At 43.0% G+C, this 23,455-nt stretch overlaps 4 non-coding genes and 2 pseudogenes across 4 annotated transcripts; all 6 read left to right on the top strand.

Moving 5' to 3' along the window:
• The first annotated feature begins 601 nt into the window (after nucleotides 1-601).
• On the top strand, nucleotides 602-792 carry LOC121397848. Its single transcript, XR_005963964.1, has one exon. It is a non-coding gene; the product is annotated as a U2 spliceosomal RNA (small nuclear RNA).
• A 5,960-nt stretch (nucleotides 793-6,752) lies between these two features.
• LOC121397837 lies at nucleotides 6,753-6,963 on the top strand (annotated as a pseudogene).
• Nucleotides 6,964-12,684: 5,721 nt separating this feature from the next.
• Nucleotides 12,685-12,867, top strand: LOC121397831. The gene has a single exon (XR_005963957.1). It is a non-coding gene; the product is annotated as a U2 spliceosomal RNA (small nuclear RNA).
• A 5,683-nt stretch (nucleotides 12,868-18,550) lies between these two features.
• LOC121397838 lies at nucleotides 18,551-18,749 on the top strand. Its single transcript, XR_005963962.1, has one exon. It is a non-coding gene; the product is annotated as a U2 spliceosomal RNA (small nuclear RNA).
• Nucleotides 18,750-19,421: 672 nt separating this feature from the next.
• Nucleotides 19,422-19,548, top strand: LOC121397847 (annotated as a pseudogene).
• Nucleotides 19,549-20,034: 486 nt separating this feature from the next.
• Nucleotides 20,035-20,226, top strand: LOC121397828. The gene has a single exon (XR_005963954.1). It is a non-coding gene; the product is annotated as a U2 spliceosomal RNA (small nuclear RNA).
• The last annotated feature ends 3,229 nt before the right edge of the window (nucleotides 20,227-23,455 follow it).

Genomic DNA, 23,455 nt, shown 5'->3' with positions numbered 1-23,455 from the left:
TTTCCTACAAAAGCAGCAACAAGCAGCCTGCAAAGTTTGGGGCGGACTAGCACCAGCACTCTGTCTCGGCGACTAACTTGTGTGTGTGGAGCACGGAGGGAGACACCAAGCACAACTGTGCAGCAGCAGCAGTGTGACAGGCCAGCAGCAGTAGGGCTGGGAGGAAGAGAGGTGGACGGGAAGAGAGAGAGAGAGAGAGAGAAAAGAGAGAGACAGCTGTTTTTGTGCTGCAGCCGGCCCGTTGTCCCGTGTTGCGTTCTTGCAGAGTCGACCTCGTTGCAGGAACGAGCGGGGGTTGCCAGCAAGAGGCGGGCCTATGCAAATACGGGGTGCCGGGACTGTCGGGAAGGTGCTGAGCCGGTGTTGGGAGGCTGCGGGTCTCAGGGCCGCAGAGGCGGAACTAGGCCCGAACCAGGGCCAGAGCCAGAGCGGGCCTGGGGCTGGTAGCAAGTGTGGGCCTGGGGCTGGGCTGGGAGCGGTGTTTGCGACGTCGCAGGTGGGGCCTTCGTTGTCCTCTGAGACGGGGAGCACAGTGCCCCTCTCCCCGTGGAGGCGCGCCAAGCCTGGGGGTGGGGCCGTCGGCTCGCGCGCGTTTCGGGTTATCGCTTCTCGGCCTTTTGGCTAAGATCAAGTGTAGTATCTGTTCTTATCAGTTTAATATCTGATACGTCCCCTATCTGGGGACCATATATTAAATGGATTTTTGGAACAGGGAGATGGAAAAAGAGCTTGCTCTGTCCACTCCACGCATCGACCTGGTATTGCAGTACCTCCAGGACCGGTGCACCTCTCTTACTCAGTTTCAAAAAGCAGAACCAGGGGAGGGGAGGGAGAACGAGAAGGACTCCCTTTCCTACAAAAGCAGCAACAAGCAGCCTGCAAAGTTTGGGGCGGACTAGCACCAGCACTCTGTCTCGGCGACTAACTTGTGTGTGTGGAGCACGGAGGGAGACACCAAGCACAACTGTGCAGCAGCAGCAGTGTGACAGGCCAGCAGCAGTAGGGCTGGGAGGAAGAGAGGTGGACGGGAAGAGAGAGAGAGAGAGAGAGAGAGAAAAAGAGAGAGACAGCTGTTTTTGTGCTGCAGCCGGCCCGTTGTCCCGTGTTGCGTTCTTGCAGAGTCGACCTCGTTGCAGGAACGAGCGGGGGTTGCCAGCAAGAGGCGGGCCTATGCAAATACGGGGTGCCGGGACTGTCGGGAAGGTGCTGAGCCGGTGTTGGGAGGCTGCGGGTCTCAGGGCCGCAGAGGCGGAACTAGGCCCGAACCAGGGCCAGAGCCAGAGCGGGCCTGGGGCTGGTAGCAAGTGTGGGCCTGGGGCTGGGCTGGGAGCGGTGTTTGCGACGTCGCAGGTGGGGCCTTCGTTGTCCTCTGAGACGGGGAGCACAGTGCCCCTCTCCCCGTGGAGGCGCGCCAAGCCTGGGGGTGGGGCCGTCGGCTCGCGCGCGTTTCGGGTCATCGCTTCTCGGCCTTTTGGCAAGATCTAGCGTCTTGTTGACAGGTTGTTTCTTGCACATCTACCTTCTGCCTTTTGACATCGGCCTTATTGGTCTTAAGTCAACTGCTGCTATTGGAGGTGATCTGCGGAGCTTCTGAGAAGGGATCACACCGGAGGACCCGGAAGCCGCCCTAGGGTGGTGGAAGGGGGCTTCATTCTTTGAACAAGATGGAAGGATATTTTACTTCATCGGCTCCTGAAGTACGCTTCAAAAACACTGCACAGGTGGAAATACCGGAATCCAAGAGAGGTGAGAATGCTCTAAAATTTGTTGTGGAAGACTTGTTGGATCTGTGCGGAATTAAGCCTGTTGATATGTTCAGTATACCTGAATTTTACAATCGTGGGGTATATGAGCTTATCTTTAAGGACGATTAGCAAATGCACTCGCACACCCTAGCCTTGGATAGAAGATAGTCCCTGGTGCACAGCAATGGCAGAATCGGCGTCCCACCTTGAATTGACGATGCAAAAGGAAATTCACTGGCACACAGGTAGTACTAGCAGGGTAAACCCTTGCTGTTTTATTCGATGAATAGCAGCATGCATGCTGCTATTCATCGAATAAAACAGCAAGGGTTTACCCTGCTAGTACTGCTTATCTTTAAGGACACCATGCTTTACAAAACTTTTAAGAGAAATTACTTGGAGAAAAAAGATGATCCAAGGATCGCCGGATGTGACGTTGCTTTCAAACACCGGGATAATATCAGGACAGTTACTGTTTACATGTACAATAACTATGTGGAGGACAGTGAGATTTTGTTCTATTTGGATGAGATCTTTGATGAAGTGGAAATGGTAAAAAAAATGAATAATAATTATGGTGTTTGGTCTGGTAAGAGGCTGTTTCGTGTTAAATTACGAGATGATGAAACAACAGAAGACGGGTTTTCTCATCCAGACCAGTTGATAAATATCAGTGGGAACAGAGGGTTCATGAAGTATAATGGCATGCCGGTGTTTTGCTGGAAATGTCACAGCTTTGGCCATGTATCCCAGGACTGTCAAGTCGGCAAAATGTGTCGTGTCTGTTTTCAATTAGGGCATGATGATGAAAACTGTAAGAATGCGATTATATGTTCAAATTGCGGCAAAGAAGGTCATATATCTATGGATTGCCCAATATCAACGTATGCTGACAGGCTCAAAGCAGGCCTTGTAGCTCCCCCAAGAGATATATTTTGTGAAGATTTTCCTACATTGCCAGAACCCTCGGGAAGCAAGGTAGATGAGCCCGCAGAAGCTCCTTCCTTAAAAAGCAAAGGGATGTCAGTCTTGGTTGGACCAAAAATGCTAAGAAGAGGTGTAAAGAAGAATGGGAAAAGTCCACCTAAGAAAAGAGCTTTAGAGGTGGTTGAAGAGGAAGGTCCGGTTGATGTTCCCCCGTCTATAGTCAAGGAGATTGATTTTTCTGTGGAAGATTTAATTCCGGAATATCAGGAAGTTAAAGGAAACGAGACTCCAACTTCAGAGACTTCTTGTAACTTATTTATGGAAACAGACGTAGTGAGTGATGTGGACTCTTGTCTGTCTCCGTTGACTGAATTTGGAACTAGAGTTCTGCGTGGAGATAGGCTTAGTGAAACGCCTGTCTTACCCAGTTTTCCTGATAAGGAAGCTGGATCATATGCGGAGCATGATCCAGGCTGATTTTTTTTTCTCCTTTTCTTTTTGATTTTTTCTCTTAAAGTGATGTTTTTTTCAGTTTTGGAATGCTTCTGAAGTGTACTTCACTGATTTTTTTTTCTCTTTTTCTTTTTGATTTTTTTCTCTTAAAGTGATGTTTTTTTCAGTTTTGGAATGCTTCTGAAGTGTGCTTCACTGAATGTCAGAAGCATACGAAGTGCGGTAAGAAGGGCAGCAATTTTTGATTTTTTTGTCCTCTTTAAATTTTGATTTTTTCTTTTTGCAAGAATGCAATATTGATTTCGATCGGGACTATGCTGAATTGAAGCAATCATGGTCATGGGGTTTTTCATATTTTTCAGGAGAAAACAACATTAAAAATTCGGGGGTGGGTTTTTTGGTTAAAGGAAATTTATTTAACTTTAATTCTTTAATTGAGATTGAGCCAGGTAGGGCAATTTTAGTTAACGGTGCCTATAAAGATTATAGTCTTAGGTTTCTTTGTGTTTATGGAAGCCCGGATAAAAATGATCGTTTTGCGTTATTTGAAAAAATTTCTTTTTTTGTGGGAGGATCTGAGCCAATTATTGTTATGGGGGATTTTAATTGTGCTATGGATCTGCAAGGTGGTGGAAAGAAAGAAAAATTAGATAAATCATCTAAGTTGTTAAATAATATAGTGGAAGATGTTGGGTTAATAGATACTTGGAAATTGAAACATAAAGAAGATAAAGGGTTTACTTGGATAGGCACAAATTCTAAGTCCAGGATAGATTTTTGTTTATGTTCAAAAATTTTTTCTGTTAATGATATTCTGCTTGAACCTGTTATCTTTTCTGACCATAAATTAATTAAGTGTGTGTTGGAATGTGAAGAGGATTTCTATATGGGTAAGGGTTTATGGAAATTTAACAGTTCTCTGTTGAAGGATTCTAAATTAATTAAAGAGTTTGAACTGAGGTTTAAATATTGGCAGAGTTTGCAAAATCGCTTTTCATGTATAGGAAAATGGTGGGAGTGGATAAAAAAAGAATTTAAGAGGTTTTTTATTAGAGCAGGTGTAAATAAAGCTAAACTTAAGAGATCTGAGTATAGATTTTTAAATGTTAGACTACAAAATATGTTGCGTTTCAAAGAATTCGGTTATGAAGTAAATCAAGAAATAGAAGATATAAAGAAAGATATTAAAAATTGGTTAAAAAATAAAGGAAAGGAAATAATTTTTAATTCAAGAGTGAGAGAATATGAGGAAGGTGAAAAGTGTACTAGATATTTTTTTAAGAATGTTCAGAAAAGACATTTTATTAAGGAGTTAAATGGTTTTAAAAAACAGGAGGATATTCGCAAAATTATTTATGAATTTTATGAAAGTTTGTTTCAAGGTAATAAATGTGATATGAATTTTGATGATTTTGTATTAAGAAAAGTGGAAAAGCTTTTAAATCATGAGGAGAAATTACTTTTAAGTGGGGATATTGCAATGGAAGAATTAGATGAAGTGATTAAGAGTTTTGCGAAAAATAAGTCTCCGGGAATTGATGGCTTAACAATTGAGTTTTATGTGTTTTTTTGGGATTTTATTAAAAAAGATTTTAGCAAGATGGTGAATGAATGTTTTAAAAGAGGTGAAATGAATGTATCACAGAAAGAAGGCATTGTTACATTGATTCATAAAAAAGGATCTAAGAGTGATATTAAAAATTACCGGCCAATTACATTGTTAAATACAGACTACAAAATAATGGCTAAAGTTTTAACAAACAGATTAAAAAAGGTTATAAGTAGTGTGATAGGGGAAGGCCAAGTGTGTGGAATCCCAGGGAAGTCGGTGTGGGAGAACTTGGTGTTGATCCGAGATGTCCTATGCGATACATTGGACAGGAAACAGAAAATAGCACTTTTATCTTTAGATTTTAATAAAGCATTCGACAGTATTAATCACGATTTTATGTTCTTAGTATTAAAAGCGATGAATATGCCTAAAGAGTTTATTGACAAAGTGAAAATCCTTTACAAAAACGTTAGCTGTCAAATACAAGTGAATGGTTGTTTAACAGATAAAATAAGTATTAAATCAGGGGTAAGGCAGGGTTGCCCTATGTCACCTTTATTGTTTATATGTGTTTTAGAACCGTTTTTACAGATGATTAGGCATGAGAAGATAATTAGAGGAGTTTTTTTACCTGGTAGTAATGGGGTGAATGTAAAAGTCCTTGCTTATATGGACGATGTCGTAGTTTTATGTAAAGACAGTTCTTCTATAAATAGGGTAATTCTTTTAGCTGAATTTTTTGGTCAAGCATCTGGGTTAGTTTTAAATTTAACAAAAACAGAATGTTGTATATATGGGAATTGGATTTTAGATCAATTTTGTAAAATTAAAGTTTTAACGGATAGTGTAAAAGTATTGGGTGTTATTTTTAATAAAAATCTAAATGGAGAAGTAAATTGGATCAATATGTTAAATAAAATAAAACAAAGATTAGCTTTTTGGCAAAGTAGAAAATTAACAATGGAAGGTAAAATACTGATAGTTAAATCTATTTTACTGCCGATTCTTTTATATACTTCTATGGTATTTTTACCTAATGACTTATATATGAGGAAGTTTACAAGAGAAATTTTTGTTTTTATATGGGGTTCAAAAATGGAGAAAGTTAAACGGTTGATTATGGTGAAAGATAAGGCTAATGGAGGAAGAGGAGTTCCAAATATTAAAACTTATTTATCCTTAAAATACTTTGTTTATAATATTAAGTTATTTTATTCTAACAAATATGTGGCGTACTTTACTAAGTTTGGTTGTGGGTGGATTTTTAGAAAATATAATTGGTTTACTTTGGGAGAAAAATATACCCTATGCTTTTAATTCTTCAAAATTTTATATAGTATTAGCTAAAATAATTAAGTTATACGAGTTGTTTAAATATGATATTGCTGTTTTTTTAGACACAAAGAAAATAATGAATGATATAAAGAAGCAAGAAATTATGGAGAGAGTGGAGTTCTATACTGTAGAAATAAGTAAACATATTTGGAATATGGTACTTAACAAAAATTTAACTAATAGCCAGAAGGACTTGGCCTGGTTAATTGTACATAAAGCTTTGCCAGTCAAAGATTTTCAATACTCAAGAGGAATTATTAGGGGCTCTAAATGTTTTAGAAAAGGTTGTGGGGGTAATGAAACCGTGTTACATTGTTTTTGGAATTGTTCATTTGCGTATGATTTATGGAGGAGAATTGGACCTTTTTTAAAGTTTTTAACGGGGATAAAGCGTATTGAATATGAAGTTATCTTTTTTGGTCAAAAAATTATATGTGAAAAAGAATATTTAACTAAGTGTTGGCAGATTATTAATTCTGCTAAAGAAGCTTTATGGAAGGCACGAAATCTTTTTTTGTTCAAAAATATTGAGCTTTCGGTTGAAGAGGTTTTTTCTTTGTTTCTTAGTATTGTGTATACTTATTTTTTAATCGATAAAAATAAGAATGTTTTGGAAGCTTATGTTTTTTGGAAACCAGAGTGTTGGTATAAATTTAAATAATATACTTTAATTTATTCCAAGAAACTACGATGATGACGGAAAAGTAGATAATACTTTGGAAATCTCCTTTAAAATGAAAATGGAGTTTTTCGGACTTTGAGTAGTTTAAAGACAAAAAAAGAAAAAAAAAAAAAAAAATCTGTTCTTATCAGTTTAATATCTGATACGTCCCCTATCTGGGGACCATATATTAAATGGATTTTTGAACAGGGAGATGGAAAAAGAGCTTGCTTCTGTCCACTCCACGCATTGACCTGGTATGCAGTACCTCCAGGACCGGTGCACCTCTCTTACTCAGTTTCAAAAAGCAGAACCAGGGGAGGGGAGGGAGAACGAGAAGGACTCCCTTTCCTACAAAAGCAGCAACAAGCAGCCTGCAAAGTTTGGGGTGGACTAGCACCAGCACTCTGTCTCGGCGACTAACTTGTGTGTGTGGAGCACGGAGGGAGACACCAAGCACAACTGTGCAGCAGCAGCAGTGTGACAGGCCAGCAGCAGTAGGGCTGGGAGGAAGAGAGGTGGACGGGAAGAGAGAGAGAGAGAGAGAGAAAAAGAGAGAGACAGCTGTTTTTGTGCTGCAGCCGGCCCGTTGTCCCGTGTTGCGTTCTTGCAGAGTCGACCTCGTTGCAGGAACGAGCGGGGGTTGCCAGCAAGAGGCGGGCCTATGCAAATACGGGGTGCCGGGACTGTCGGGAAGGTGCTGAGCCGGTGTTGGGAGGCTGCGGGTCTCAGGGCCGCAGAGGCGGAACTAGGCCCGAACCAGGGCCAGAGCGGGCCTGGGGCTGGTAGCAAGTGTGGGCCTGGGGCTGGGAGCGGTGTTTGCGACGTCGCAGGTGGGGCCTTCGTTGTCCTCTGAGACGGGGAGCACAGTGCCCCTCTCCCCGTGGAGGCGCGCCAAGCCTGGGGGTGGGGCCGTCGGCTCGCGCGCGTTTCGGGTTATCGCTTCTCGGCCTTTTGGCTAAGATCAAGTGTGCTGTCTTGGTCACTGGGTGCCTGGATATGTGGCCCTTTTAAGGGCTGACAGTTTCAAGGCAACGAGAGCGGATTGGAGAGGCATGGCGGCCTTTGATACACGCGTCAGGAACACTGTACGCTTGCTGGTTCAGCCGGAACACCGACGACGAGTGAACCTGGAGTTCGTAGTGGAGAAGCTGTTGAGGGAGCAGTTCCAGCTGGAGCCCCTGAAGATATTCTGCATGCAAGACTTCCAGTGGCAGGGGATCTACGACCTGACTTTCTACAGGGAAGACGACTGCCTGAATTTCTTTGAGAAAGGCAAGGGACTGATGAGACTGCCAGAGATGGAAGGGATCACGCTGCTGCCAAGCTTCCAGATGGAAGAAAAGCCAGTGACTGTGCACTTATTTAACCCATTCACGGATTTGGATGAGGTTCAGGCTTTTTTGAAGAGATTCTGCACCTCGGTAAGAGGAGGAGTCAAGCAGCATAATCGATACGACTTCTTCAACGGAAAGGTAAAGTTCTGGGTGAAGCTGGCACCAGACCCAGACGGCATAGGGGGGAGTCAAACACCCCCCAGCGAACTTTTCTCTGGGTGGTAACAGAGGATTCTTGTCCTACCCAGGGCAGCCCAAGTATTGCCGTGTATGCCTGCAGTTTGGGCACATCAGAGACGAATGCCCCAACGCACCGAGCTGCAGAAACTGTGGAGAGAGCAGCCACGAGGCAGGAAGATGCCCAAAGCCAAGACGCTGTGACATCTGTGGAGTAGAAGGGCATCTTTGTAAAGATTGCCCGCAGAAGAAAAGGCTGTACTATTATAAAGACCCAGCTGTTGGTCAATCATATGCGAGAGCTGTAACAGGGCCAGTAAATAGAGCTAACACTTTACTCGCAGATGAGCGGCCACAGCTGAGGGAGCCAGAAGAAGAGCAGAGAGAAGCGGAGGACAGGGAGCCGACATCGAAGATGGATGAAGTGGACGAAGGAGTGCAGGAGGGAGCCAAGTCGCCAGTGGACTTTCTAGCACAGCCAGCACCACAAGCTGCAAGAGAGGAGCCTGGAGAGGAGGGAGCAGCACATGATGTTCAATTGCCATCAGAAGAGGATTCAAGCGACGGAGAGCTGATGATTGATGAAGGAAGTCAGGACAGTGAGGCTGACCTAGAAAAAACCCCCAAAATGGGGTGGGAGGTCAGCACAGAGTCGGAGTCCGAAACAGACATGGACTTTACTCCAGTTAAAAGCAATGACAAGAGGAGGAGTAATTCAGAACGCCCATCCCCCAAAAAAGTTAAGATGACCGGGGGGATATCGCACACTGCAAACAGCTTCCAGGTGCTGCAGGAGGACGAGGAGGAGGAGAAAGACAAGCAAGGCTTACCGAGAGCAGAGGAGGAAAGCAGAGGAGAAAAGTCGCCTGAGCCATCTGTCGTTGAAGGGACATTACCGTCACGTGAGCATAAGTTTCAAAAACACAAGGCTGTGCAAGGGTCGGGACATAAGAACTAGTACTGTTATGCTGTTATAGTGCTATTCTGTTTAACCCATGGCGGTTCATATATGCTCCCTGAATGTCAGAAGTATAAGGGCGAATGCAAGAAGGGCGGCAATCTTGGAGCATATGGGATCACTAATTGGGGATATCTTTTGTTTACAAGAGTGCGGGATCAGGAATATCCCAGCCGAGAGGGAGTGGGAAAAAGGGAAATCTATATGGTCTGGGGGTGGAGAAAACCGTAATACGGGGGTTGGGGTTTTGATTAAAGGTAATAGAGTCAAAGTTAATAGTTATATGGTCATTGAGCCAGGCAGATTGTTACTAGTTAATTTACAGATAGCTGGGACAAATGTTCGCTTGTTTAATATGTATACACCAACTGAGGTTAAAAGCAGAGTTGAAATGTTTAATAAGCTAAAGTTTTTTCTGCCTGGGAAAGATCCGACTATCATTGTGGGGGATTTTAATTGTGTCACAGCAGAAGGAGATAGGGAAGGGGGAAGTGGGAAACAAATGGACACGTCTAGTAAAGTGCTGTTAGATTTGATAAAAGATTTTAACTATGTGGACCTTTATGAGAGTGTGGGTGATAAGAAAACAAGTAGGTATACGTGGGTAGCCTAGACAGGGAAAGTTAGGTCGAGACTGGATAAAATCCTTCTATCGCCAAATGTGACAGGGGAAGAATTTGGGGTCACTGATTCTGTATTTTCTGATCACAAGTTAGTAACAGGTAAAATAAAGGTAGGTGGAGAGAGAGACAATGGGAGGGGAGTATGGAAGCTAAACGTAACGCTTTTGGAAGAGGGTAGCATAAGGGAAGAATATGTTCAGGCCTATCGAGAATGGAGGAGGAAAAAAGAAAGGTTCCCAAACATTACGCTATGGTGGGAGTGGGTTAAAGCAAAAACAGCAGACTTCTTTTCAGAAGAAAGGGAGGGAGAAGGCCAGGAGGGAGAGAGAGAGGTATAAGATAACGGTAGGCAGGTTAAAAAATCTATATACTCTAAGGGCGAGAGGAAGTGAGGTAGAACAAGATATAGCGGAAGTAAAGAGGGATCTTAATAAGGAAATAGTGGAAAGAGGAAAGAAGGTTATCTTTCAATCAAGAATTCGGAATATTGAACAGGGGGAAAAATGTACTAGATTTTTCTTTAAAAAAGCATATAAAGGGAAAGAAAATTTTTCAGTGGTGCTAGATGAGAGAGGAATAGAACAAGAAGATGAAAAGCAGGTGAAACAAGTGATAGAGGGTTTCTATGAAGATCTGTACAAGGAGAGGACAAGAGATCAGGAGTTAGAGAAAGATATGCTGCAAGGGATAGATCAGAGGTTCGAAGAGAGCGAGGGGATGGGATTAGATAGAGAATTAAGTGAACAAGACCTAGAGGAGGCAATAAGGGGTAGCCAAAGAGGAAAAACGCCAGGGAGTGATGGTTTACCTATAGAGTTTTATGCCTGTATGTGGGAAGACCTAAAACAAGACTTGTTACAGGTGCTAAAGTGGTGTTACGAAAAGGGAGAACTGACAGACTCTATGAAGGAGGGGTTAATTACATTGATTTTTAAAAAGGGAGACAGGAGGGACATTAAAAATTGGCGCCCAATTACTTTATTGAACAGTGACTATAAGATGTTAGCGAAAGTTTTGGCAAATAGATTTAAATTAGTAATAGATAAAGTGATAGGCGAGGAGCAGGTGTGCGCAGTACCGGAAAGGACAGTTCAACAAAATTTAATCTTGTTAAGGGATATTATATGGGAGGTGGGTGAAAGGAAGGGGAGTTTGATCGTAACAAACATTGATTTCGAAAAAGCGTATGACAGGGTGACGCATAACTTTTTATTTAAGGTGTTGGAGGAAATGGGAGTACCGGAGGGAGTAGGGAAAGTCATTAAAGCTTTGTATAAAGACATTTACAGCAGAATAGTAATAAATGGCAAAGTAGGGAAAAGGATCAAGATTAGGTCAGGAGTGAGACAGGGGTGCCCGCTGTCGCCAGTTATGTTTATATGTGCCATTGAGCCATTATTGCAGGTCATCAGAAGAGATTTGAGAATAGAAGGGTATGAGGTACCAGGTAGCGGGGGGAGGGTTATTAAGGTCTTAGGCTATATGGACGACGTAACGTTAGTAAATGCCAATAGAGAGGGGTTACAGAGAGCGCAGGGTCACGTTAGCAAATTTTGCCAAGCAGCAGGTTTTCGGGTAAATTGGAATAAAAGCAGATACAAACAATTTGGAGGGAAAAAAGAAATTGTGAGCGGGGAGCTACAGGAGGAACAGCAGAGCATTAAGATTTTAGGAGTGTATTTTACTAATGACCTGAAAGGGAAAAAAAGTTGGGATGAAGCAGGGACCAGGATTGCTGCCAAATTGAATTTCTGGAAACTAAGAAACTTATCTTTTGGGGGGAAGGTCCTTATAGTAAAGGCGGTGATATTGCCAATCCTGTTGTACATTTGTTTGGTCTTTCCACCGACACAGAAAAATGTAGCTAAAATGGAGAGGATATTATTTATATTTTTTTGGGGGACAGCATATGAAAAAATGAAAAGGGAGGTGGTTAAAAAAAGAGGAGAAAGAGGAGGATGGGACTTTCCGGACATTGAAGTGGTAATGTGGGTTATATATCTGTCATGGTGTCAGAAAATGCTTAAGAAGAATTTATTTACGACAGCACTTATGATTTATTTGGGGGGTTACATGTTCAGGAGGATGGGGATATACCAATGGGATAACAATCGGCCGGTAAGATTTCACTGCCCGCAGTTTTACTTGTACATGGAGAAAAAAGCAAAGAAGTACAAGATATCCGAAGAACCGGTGGAGGTGCAGAGGGATAGGTTGGTAAGAGCAATCAAAGATAGATCAGAAATGGGCCTAATAGAAGGGTTGAACTATGCACAAACACAAACAGTATGGAAAGGGTTAAATCAAGCACCAATTCAAGGTAAACAAAAAGAGATTGTTTGGTTAGGGCTACACCAAGCTTTACCTACAAGAGTGTTCCAAAAGAAAAGAGGCCTAAGTGTAACAGACATCTGCCCAAAGGAGGGGTGTGGGAATCTGGAATCAACCAGACATGTTTTGTGGAAATGCAGATATGCAAGAAAGGTTTGGAAAAAGTGTGATGGGTTAATAAAGGAGATCTGTGGGATACAAATGTTAACATGTGTAATAGCACTATACGGCATGACAACCCTGAGTAAACAGCAAACAGCTTTATTGTGGACAGTAACTGCATGCATTAAGCAAGTTTTGTGGAACTGCAGAAACCTGGAACTTTTTCGAAAAGAAGACATACCGATAAGGAAAGCAGTTGATATGATTGTTGCAAAGTTATACACCTTTTATCAGTTTGAAATAAAAAGGAGGGGTGAAATGGATGCCGAAGGCATTTGGAAAACATTAAAATGGAAAAAGCTGTTGGGATATGAGGGGAGGGGAAGTTAATATGCTTTATAAAGGTGTAAATATTTTGACAAGCTATTGCATAACTTACATGTAAATCCTGTTTTGCTTTTTCCTTTCTGTACAACATTTGATATATTTGTTTTAATAAAAAAAAAAAAAATCTGTTCTTATCAGTTTAATATCTGATACGTCCCCTATCTGGGGACCATATATTAAATGGATTTTTGGAACAGGGAGATGGGAAAAAGAGCTTGCTTCTGTCCACTCCACGCATCGACCTGGTATTGCAGTACCTCCAGGACCGGTGCACCTCTCTTACTCAGTTTCAAAAAGCAGAAACCAGGGAGGGGAGGGAGAACGAGAAGGACTCCCTTTCCTACAAAAGCAGCAACAAGCAGCCTGCAAAGTTTGGGGCGGACTAGCACCAGCACTCTGTCTCGGCGACTAACTTGTGTGTGTGGAGCACGGAGGGAGACACCAAGCACAACTGTGCAGCAGCAGCAGTGTGACAGGCCAGCAGCAGTAGGGCTGGGAGGAAGAGAGGTGGACGGAGAGAGAGAGAGAGAGAGAGAGAGAGAGAAAAAGAGAGAGACAGCTGTTTTGTGCTGCAGCGGCCCGTTGTCCCGTGTTGCGTTCTTGCAGAGTCGACCTCGTTGCAGGAACGAGCGGGGGTTGCCAGCAAGAGGCGGGCCTATGCAAATACGGGGTGCCGGGACTGTCGGGAAGGTGCTGAGCCGGTGTTGGGAGGCTGCGGGTCTCGGCCGCAGAGGCGGAACTAGGCCCGAACCAGGGCCAGAGCCAGAGCGGGCCTGGGGCTGGTAGCAAGTGTGGGCCTGGGGCTGGGAGCGGTGTTTGCGACGTCGCAGGTGGGGCCTTCGTTGTCCTCTGAGACGGGGAGCACAGTGCCCCTCTCCCCGTGGATGCGCGCCAAGCCTGGGGGTGGGGCCGTCGGCTCGCGCGCGTTTCAGGTTATCGCTTCTCGGCCTTTTGGCTCGATCAAGTGTAATGCTTGGTTGGGTCTTAAGGTTTGCAGTAGGAACCCCGTAGCTTGGCCTTTCTGGGATCGTCATTGCGACTTCACCCAGTTGCTGCTTTTGGGCTGTGGGCTATCCGAGGCATACCTGAAGGCGATCTTACCTTTGAAAAGATGGATATTTCGTCAGCACCAGAAGCGCCGAACACGGTGCGCCTGTTCTTTCCGAAAGAACGAAGGAATGACTATGTTCTGCGCAAGATCCAGATCGACATCGTGGAGGGACGTCTTGGAATGGATCGGAAAAGTATTTTCTGTGTTCAGGCCTTTCCACAGCAAGGCTTCTACGATATTTCCTTTGTCGATTTGAGTGAGTTGAGGACCTGCTATTTAAGGAGTCAGGAGATGGCTGACCATCCGGATCTGAAAGATCTTCGTTTTGTTGTCAACGAGACAAGGAATCGTGTGCCAGTGGTTGTACACATGTACAACCCTTTCGTCAAAGACGAGGAGATAAGAGCTTTCCTGGGACGCTACAGTTCCTATGTGTCCCCAGGAGAAAGGAAAATGAATGTCTTTGGGACTGTTAACGGGCAAAGGCGCTTTGGGCCGAGTTCAAGCAGGACCCCGAATGGAATTGGTGGCCGTTTTACATCCGACCCCAGACCTTTTCCATTGGGCACAACAAGGGTTATCTATACTACCCCAGGCCAGCCTTCCTTCTGCAGGAATTGTTTTTGTTTTGGTCATCGTTAAAACAGACTGTGAGAAAGGACCTGTTTGTAAAAACTGTTTTAGACCTGGACACAGGACTTGTTGATTGTGAGGCGGCCCGTGCATGTCATCTCTGCGGGTCCGAATGAGCATCTCGCTAAAAAACTGTCCAAAGGTCCATTGCAACTCAGGGAAAGGCAGTTTATTCGGATATTGTGAAAGGGGGTGAAACCTGCAGAGCCTGGTGGTGCAAACACGCTGGCTCCGGTTGCAGAGGAAACGGCACCGAATGATCTGGTCGAGGACGTCGGAGGAAGAAGAGGCTCCGGATTTGTTGAGAGCAGAAGGGGATGATGCTGCACTGTCCCAGAGATCCAAGAGGAGATGGATGTTGGGAAAGCATCCCTAAAGGAGAAAACCAGAGGACAGTAGTGCAAGCCCTATTCCTTGGAGTGAAAGAGTGGAGGACTTTCACAGCTCTGAGGAGAAAAAGGATGATGATTCTTCTGTCTGTATAGACTTCAGACTCCTCCTTGTCAGCAGCCTTTTTGGATCAGGAGGAGGTTGAAAAGTTGCAACAGACCATGAACGTTGTGGACTATAAGACAAAGAAAACCAAAAAAGATGAGAGTGACAGAAAGCTCTAGACAGATGAGGGGGAGTCGGCAGCAGCAGTAATGCGACAAAGAGCCTCTTTCCTAGGGCAAGGGGAAGTACAAAAAAGAGTTAAAAATTTGTGTTTGTTTTTCTTCTTATTACTTCTTAAATGCCTATCAATGTAGGTTCTATAAATGTGCGTAGCATTTCTTCTGCAAGTAGAAGGGCGGTGATTTTTGATATCCTGATGTCTTTTGCGCTTTAGATATATTTTTTTGCCAGGAATTGTGCTATAAAGGAGGAACCCAATAAAGTTAAATGGAATCGGGGTCCGGCCATTTGGTCTACGCAGCCATGAGAGAAATGGCGGGGTAGGTATTTTGTTTAAACAGCCCGGAATTTTGTTGTAAAACAAGTTATACATATTGTTCGGGGGAGAGTACTTTTTGTTATGGTGGAGTATAATAATCAAGTTTTTGAAATTATTTAATGTGTATGCTCCAACAAGCAGGAAAGAAAGAATTTTAATTTTGAAAAACTTAAAGTGTTTTTGGGTGGGAAAGATAATGTTATTTTTGGCTGGGGATTTTAATTGTGGTTATAAGTGATAAAGATAGTTTTAACCAAAGGGGTAGTAAAAGGAAAGTGGATAAATCTGGGTGTAATTTTGCGAGATGTCATTGGCAATGTTTAATTAAAAGATGCGTATAAGGCTAAAGGAGATCCAGCTGAGCCTTTTACTTTCTTTAGCGATAAAGGGGATAGTAAGTCTAGGATTGACTTTTGGTTTTTTTCAAATTCTTTGAATCTTTTGGATTATTGTGTGGATAGAACACTTTTTTCTGATCATGGGTGTGTGAAGTGTAAGATAGAGATAAATGGTGAAAGGGAAAGTGGGAGGGGTTTGTGGAAACTTAATGTCTCTCTATTACAAGATGAGGAGATTAAAGGGAGTTTGGAATATGGTTTAAAAAATGGTGTAACAAGAAAGGGGGATTTGGGAATATTGGTGAGTGGTGGGATTGGTTTAAAAAAGAAACTAAAAGAATTTTTGTTAAAAAAAGCTGTCAGAAAGCAAGGGAAAAAGAGAGGAGTATGATAGGTGGCAAAAAAAGGCTACTATATTTGGAGGAGTTAAAAAAGATTGGTGAAGATTGAGTGTGGGACATGGATGAAGGCGAGAGAAAAAATTAAAAAATGTTTGGAGAAAAAAGGAAAATCAATTATTGCTTGGCTAAAGTAGAAGTTAAGGGAATTTGATGAGAAATGTACAAATTTTTTCTTTAAAAAAGCTTTAGAAGAAAGCGGAGATGTGGAGTGTGTTTGATAAAGATGGATGTGAAAAATTTGCAGGTGCGGATGTTTTACAAACAGTGTGTGAGTACTATGAGGGACTTGTTTCTGTGAAGGGTAAGAAATGAAAGTATGGAGGGAAGAGTGTTTGAACGTAATTGAAGAATCGCTTGAATGATGAAGATGTAGATATGTTAAAGAAGATTTGTCAAAAACTGAGTTTGAGGAATGTGTGAGGGGGAATGAGGAAAGGGAAAAGTGCCTGGGAGTGGATGGGCTCCCAATAGAGTTTTACTGTGAGTTTTGGGATCTTTTGAGTGATGTTGTGTGTGAGGTAGGTAAGAATGTATTTGGAAAGAGGGTGTTTGACATAAAGTGTGAAAGAAAGTGTGGTTGTGTTTTATATAAAAAGGGTGAAAAAGAGAGTTTGAAAAAAGCTGAGGCCTATATCTTTATAAATGCAGATTATAAATCATAGCTAAGATTGTAGCTAACCGTTTGAGAGATGTTGTTGTGAGAATGGGGTAGGTGAGGAACAGATATGTGCGTGCCTGGGGCGTGCAGATAAGTGAGTGTTTGATGTGTTTGAGAGATATCTTATGGTATGCGAAAGAAAGGAGTCAGACTGTGGCGGTGGGTAACGGTTGATTTTGAGAAAGGCCTATGATCGTGTGAATCATGATTTTATGTTTATAGTTTTTGAAGAAAATGGAGTGCCTGAGCGTATGTTGTCATGGATTAGTGTTTTGTATGGAGATATTGTTAGTAAGTTTCAGGTTAATGGTTTTTTTGTCATCAAAGATTAAAATAAAATCCGGAGTGAGACAGGGGTGTCCGTTGTCCCAATTCTGTTCATATGTGCAATAGAACCTTTGTTGTGTGAAATAAGAAGGGATATAAAGTAGTAAGAGGTGTGGAAGTACCCGGGGTAGTGGAGGTAAAATGTGAGAGTGTTTTGCTACATGGATGACGTCACATAGTGTTGTAAGTCTGTGGCAAGTTTGAGGAGAATGAAGTTGTTAATTGAATGTTTTTGCATGGTGAGTGTTTTAAGTTGAATGTTGATAAAAGTGTGTGTAAGTGTTTTTGGGATTTTGAGTGATTTGGAGTCATGTGGATGGCCAGTATGTAAGGAGGGTATTAAAATACTTGGGGTAGTGTTTGATTTAGATATGTGTGGGAATGAAAGTTGGGGTGAAGTGAATGAAAGGATTAAGAAAAAGATTGATTTTTTGGCGTTAAGATCTTTAACGATTGAGGGGAGAATATTGTAAGTAAGGCAGTATTTTGCCGATTCTATTGTATATTGCTACTGTTTTCCCACCACAATATAGAGTGTTGGGGAAAATCATTCGGCTCATTTTTTGTGTTCATTTGGGAACTCAAAGATGGAGAAGTTATCTAGGGAAAAGGTGGTGAAGACAAAGAGGAATGGAGGTAAAGCAATGGTCAATATAGAAAGATTTTGTCTATTAGATATGTGAGTGTATGCGTGGTTATGAGTACGAAAGAGAATGTAATGGTTGCATGATAAGATTGAAGGCGGGACATATTTTTAGCGGAGGTATAATATATGTCAACCAGATATTTAAGAAGCCAGTGGTGTTTTTTGGCACCGTAGGTTCTATAGTGAGGATTTGATAGGTATGTTAAGAAATATGAGTTAACAGAGGATACCTGTGGAGGTGTGGAAAGAAGGGAAAAGGGATGATTACTTTCTTTTGAAATACGAGATACAAATGGTAGTAATGGAGGTTTATATTTGGTTGGTTGTTGGGTTCTGGTCGTCGGTCATCGTTGTTTGTTGCTGGCTGAAAGTAAGGAAGTATGGAAAAAAGTGAATGATAATAGTTTGGTTAACAGACAGAAAGATTTGTGTTGGATGGTGCTCATGGTTGTTTGCCAACTAGAGTTTTTCAAGAGGAATGGAAGAAGGTTGGTAGATAGCGAAGTATGCCGAGGGAGGGTTGTGGGGGTTCGGAGAACATTCCTTCATGTTTTTTGGGAATGTGTCTATGCTAGGAATGTATGGAAGAGAATGGATAATATGATAAAGGGGGTTAGTAGGAATAGAAATATTGTCTTATAAAATGATCTATATGGTTTATTTGGGGGAATCAGGCAAAGTAAGAATTTTGTGGCTTATTATCAACTGTGTTAAAGAAGCTTTATGGGACACAAAAAACATGTGTGTTTTTGGGGATAAATGTGTTGATGAAGAGGGGTGTGTTGGTTTGGTAAGAAGTAGGTTATTTTTATATGTTTGTGGTGACAGGAGGAAATGGGGAATGAAGATGCAGAGGGTATTTGGAAGTTTAAAAAATGGAGATTTTGGGTTTTAATCCTTTGTAATGTAAAGTAATGTCAAAGTTGATGTAATCGTAAAGTAATGTCAAAGTTGATGTGTTTTTGATTAAATGTATTGTAATTTTGTAATAAAAAAAATGAAAAAAAAAAAAAAAAATCTGTTCTTATCAGTTTAATATCTGATACGTCCCCTATCTGGGGACCGATATATTAAATGGATTTTGGAACAGGGAGATGGAAAAAAGAGCTTGCTCTGTCCACTCCACGCATCGACCTGGTATTGCGAGTACCTCCAGGACCAGGTGCACCTCTCTTACTCAGTTTCAAAAAGCAGAACCAGGGGAGGGGAGGAGAACGAAGAAGGACTCCCTTTCCTACAAAAGCAGCAACAAGCAGCCTGCAAAGTTTGGGGCGGACTAGCACCAGCACTCTGTCTCGGCGACTAACTTGTGTGTGTGGAGCACGGAGGGAGACACCAAGCACAACTGTGCAGCAGCAGCAGTGTGACAGGCCAGCAGCAGTAGGGCTGGGAGGAAGAGAGGTGGACGGGAAGAGAGAGAGAGAGAGAGAGAGAGAGAGAGAGAGAAAAAGAGAGAGACAGCTGTTTTTGTGCTGCAGCCGGCCCGTTGTCCCGTGTTGCGTTCTTGCAGAGTCGACCTCGTTGCAGGAACGAGCGGGGGTTGCCAGCAAGAGGCGGGCCTATGCAAATACGGGGTGGCCGGGACTGTCGGGAAGGTGCTGAGCCGGTTGTTGGGGAGGCTGCGGGTCTCAGGGGCCGCAGACGCGGAACTAGGCCCGAACCAGGGCCAGAGCCAGAGCGGGCCTGGGGCTGGTAGCAAGTGTGGGCCTGGGGCTGGGAGCGGTGTTTGCGACGTCGCAGGTGGGGCCTTCGTTGTCCTCTGAGATGGGGAGCACAGTGCCCCTCTCCCCGTGGAGGCGCGCCAAGCCTGGGGGTGGGGCCATCGGCTCGCGCGCGTTTCGGGTTATCGCTTCTCGGCCTTTTGGCTAAGATCAAGTGTAGTACCTTTTGGGAAACACTTGGTCCACTGGCTGGCAAGACCAAAGAGGAGTATCTGTTCTAATGATCCTATCTGAAGAACGGAGAAACCATTGGTCCTCTGGACTAGGCTGAGAAGCGGAAGCTTGATGAAAGCTGGGCCGCTGTGCTCCCATGAGGGTGGCCCCTGACTTGCATTTTGAGTCGGGGGAGATGCACATGCACCCATGCTTAATCAAGCTTCACTTCCTTTGCTCTTACCATTCGGTGGGCGGGAAGTCTTTTCTTTTTCTGGCTGCCAACCAGAGCCTTGCAAAAGGCAACCAATGGCCTTGGCACCGCCCACTCCAGCACTTTTTTGTGTCTGGTTTGAGCACCCTGGATGGGGTCACGGTCTTTTGGCTGGACTCGCAGGCCATGACACGCGCTTCGGCAGAACCCAGGGTAGACGGGACTCCCTCTAGCTTCGGCGAAGTCCAAATGCCCCCAAACCCCTTCGGGGGGGCGGGGTGGTGGGCCCTCCCTAGCTTCGGCGAAGGGGGACCCACCCGTTCGAGCTGTTCGCTGGCGGTAGCTGGGAACAGCTCGGGCAACGGAGCCCATGCCTTCGGGTAGGACTCGGAAGGATGATTCAATATCATCTGTTCTTATCAGTTTAATATCTGATACGTCCCCTATCTGGGGACCATATATTAAATGGATTTTTGGAACAGGGAGATGGAAAAAGAGCTTGCTCTGTCCACTCCACGCATCGACCTGGTATTGCAGTACCTCCAGGACCGGTGCACCTCTCTTACTCAGTTTCAAAAAGCAGAACCAGGGGAGGGGAGGGAGAACGAGAAGGACTCCCTTTCCTACAAAAGCAGCAACAAGCAGCCTGCAAAGTTTGGGGCGGACTAGCACCAGCACTCTGTCTCGGCGACTAACTTGTGTGTGTGGAGCACGGAGGGAGACACCAAGCACAACTGTGCAGCAGCAGCAGTGTGACAGGCCAGCAGCAGTAGGGCTGGGAGGAAGAGAGGTGGACGGGGAGAGAGAGAGAGAGAGAGAGAGAGAGAGAGCTGTTTTTGTGCTGCAGCCGGCCCATTGTCCCGTGTTGCGTTCTTGCAGAGTCTACCTCGTTGCAGGAACGAGCGGGGGTTGCCAGCAAGAGGCGGGCCTATGCAAATACGGGGTGCCGGGACGGTGCTGAGCCGGTGTTGGCAGGCTGCGGGTCTCAGGGCCGCAGAGGCGGAACTAGGCCCGAACCAGGACCAGAGCCAGAGCGGGCCTGGGGCTGGTAGCTAGTGTGGGCCTGGGGCTGGGAGCTTCCGAGAAGGGATCACACCGGAGGACCCGGAAACCACCCTAGGGTGGTGGAAGGGGGCTTCATTCTTTGAACAGCAGAATGGAAGGCTCACCCTAGGGGTGGTGGAAGGGGGCTTCATTCTTTGAACAGCAGAATGGAAGGCTTTTATACCTCATCGGCTCCTGAAGTACGCTTCAAAAATACGGCACAGGTTGAAATTCCGGAATCCAAGAGAGGTGAGAACGCTTTAAAGTTCGTGGTGGAAGACTTACTGGATTACTGCGGAATAAAGCCAGCGGATATGTTCAGTTTACCTGAGTTTTACAATCGTGGGGTGTATGAGCTCATCTTTAAAGACACCATTCTCTACAAAGCTTTTAAGAGAAATTATCTGGCTACAAAAGATGACCCCAGGATCGCAGGATGTGACGTTGTTTTCAAGCACCGGGACAACATCAGGTTAGTCACTGTTTACATGTATAATAATTATGTGGAGGACAGTGAAATTTTGTTTTACCTGGATGATGTGTTTGAGGAGGTTGAGATGCTTAAAAAAATGAAGAATGACTATGGTGTCTGGTCTGGTAAAAGGCTGTTTCGCGTTAAATTGCGAGATGATGAAACAGCAGAGGACGGTTTTCTTCATCCACACCAGCTGATAAATATCAGTGGGAACAGAGGGTTCATGAAGTACAATGGCATGCCAGTCTTTTGTTGGAAGTATAACAGCTTTGGCCATGTATCGCAGGATTGTCAAGTTGGCAAAATCTGTCGTGTCTGCTTTGAATTAGGACATGATGACGAAAACTGCAAGAATGTGGTTACATGTTCAAATTGTGGCAAGGAAGGTCATAGATCGATGGATTGCCCAATAACAACTTATGCCGACAGAGTTAAAGCAGGCCATGTATCTCCCCCAATAGATAAAATGTGTGAAGATTTTCCTGCATTGCCGGATCCATCTAGAAGCAAGATGGATGATCGAGCAGAGGTTTCCTCCTCAAAAAATAAAGGGATGTCAGTTTTGGTTGGGCCTAAAATGCCAAGGAGAGAAACAAAGAAGAATGCAAAAAGTCCATCAAAAAGAAGAGCTTTGGAGGTGGTTGAAGAGGATGGTCCAGGTGTTACTCTCCCAACCATAATTGAGGAGATTGATTTTTCTGTGGAAGATTTAATTCCTTAACAACAGGAAGTAAGAGGAAATGTGACTCCAACTTCAGAGGATTCCTGTAATTTGTTTAGGGAGACTGACATAGTAAGTGAGCCTTCTCTGTCACCAATGACTGAATTGGGAACTAGAGTGCTACGTGGAGATAGGCTTAGCGAAACGCCTATCTTGCCCAGTTTTCCTGATAAGGAAGCTGGTTCATACGCTGAACATGATCCAGGTTGATTTTTTCTTTTTTTGGGGTTTTTTTCCCCTTAGTGATGGTTTTTAGTTTTTGAATGCTTTTGAAGTGTGCTTCACTGAATGTAAGAAGCATACGAAGTGCTGTGAGAAGAGCAGCAATTTTTGATTTTTTGTCCTCCTTAAATTTTGATTTTTTTTTCTTGCAAGAATGCAATATTGATTTTGATCGTGACTATGTCGAGCTGAAAAAGTCATGGTCATGGGGTTTTTCATATTTTTCAGGAGGAAATAATGTTAAAAGCTCTGGGGTGGGTTTTTGGTCAAAGGGAATTCTTTCATTTTCAATTCTTTAGTTGAAATTGAGCCAGGTAGGGCTTTTCTGATTAAAGGGGAATATAAGGGCTTACAAATTAAGTTTTTTTGTGTTTATGGGAATGTGGAAAAAAATGAGAGGTTTAATCTTTTTGAAAGAATATCTTATTTTGTAGGTGGATCGGAACCTATTATTATGTTCGGGGATTTCAATTGTGGTATGGATGTTAGTGATAAAAAATTAGATAAATCTTCAAAATTATTAAAAAATATTATTTTAGATTTTGATTTATTAGATGTATGGAAGGCAAAATATAGAGATGATAAAGGCTATACATGGGAGGGGCAAGATTTCAAGTCCAGAATTGATTATGGGTTTTGTTCAACACATTTTGAGGTAAAAGAAGTTAAATTAACTGCAAATATTTTTTCAGACCATAAAATTGTTGAATGTTGTTTGGAATGTGAAGGGGATTTTCAAGTAGGTAGAGGGCTCTGGAAGCTAAATTGTTTGTTGCTAGAAGAGTTAGATGTAACAAGATATTTTATAGTCAAGTATAAATATTGGCAATGTTTAAAAAATAGATTTTCTTCTATCGGAGTTTGGTGGGAATGGGTTAAAAAAGGTTAAAATGTTTTTTTATAAAAGCTGGTATAAATAGAATTAAAAAGCATAAAATGAAATATCAGGATTTAAATATAAGATATCAAAATATGTTGGCTTTTAAATCATTGGGATATAATGTTGAGGAGGAATTAGTAGATATTAAAAAGGATATTAAAGAATGGGTTAAGGAAAGAGGTAAGGAGATAATTTTTAATTCAAGAGTCTTGCATTTTGAAGAAGGGGAAAAATGCACAAGATTTTTTTTCAAAAATATAAAAAAGAGGGAGACTATTAAAGAACTTGAAGGTTTTAAAAAAAAAAAGAGGAGCTTCTTAAGGTGGTTTATGAATTTTATAATAATTTATTTAATGAGAAAAAAAGTGATACGGATAGTGTTAATTCAGTACTCAAAGGGATACAGAAAGTTTTAAATGTTGAGGAAAAGGTATTGTTAAGTGGAAATG

Source organism: Xenopus laevis, chromosome 8S (genome assembly GCF_017654675.1).
Source record: "Xenopus laevis strain J_2021 chromosome 8S, Xenopus_laevis_v10.1, whole genome shotgun sequence".
Classification (NCBI taxonomy): Eukaryota; Metazoa; Chordata; class Amphibia; order Anura; family Pipidae; genus Xenopus; species Xenopus laevis.
Note: the sequence above shows the minus strand (reverse complement) of the source record. Positions and strands in the feature narration are given on the sequence as shown.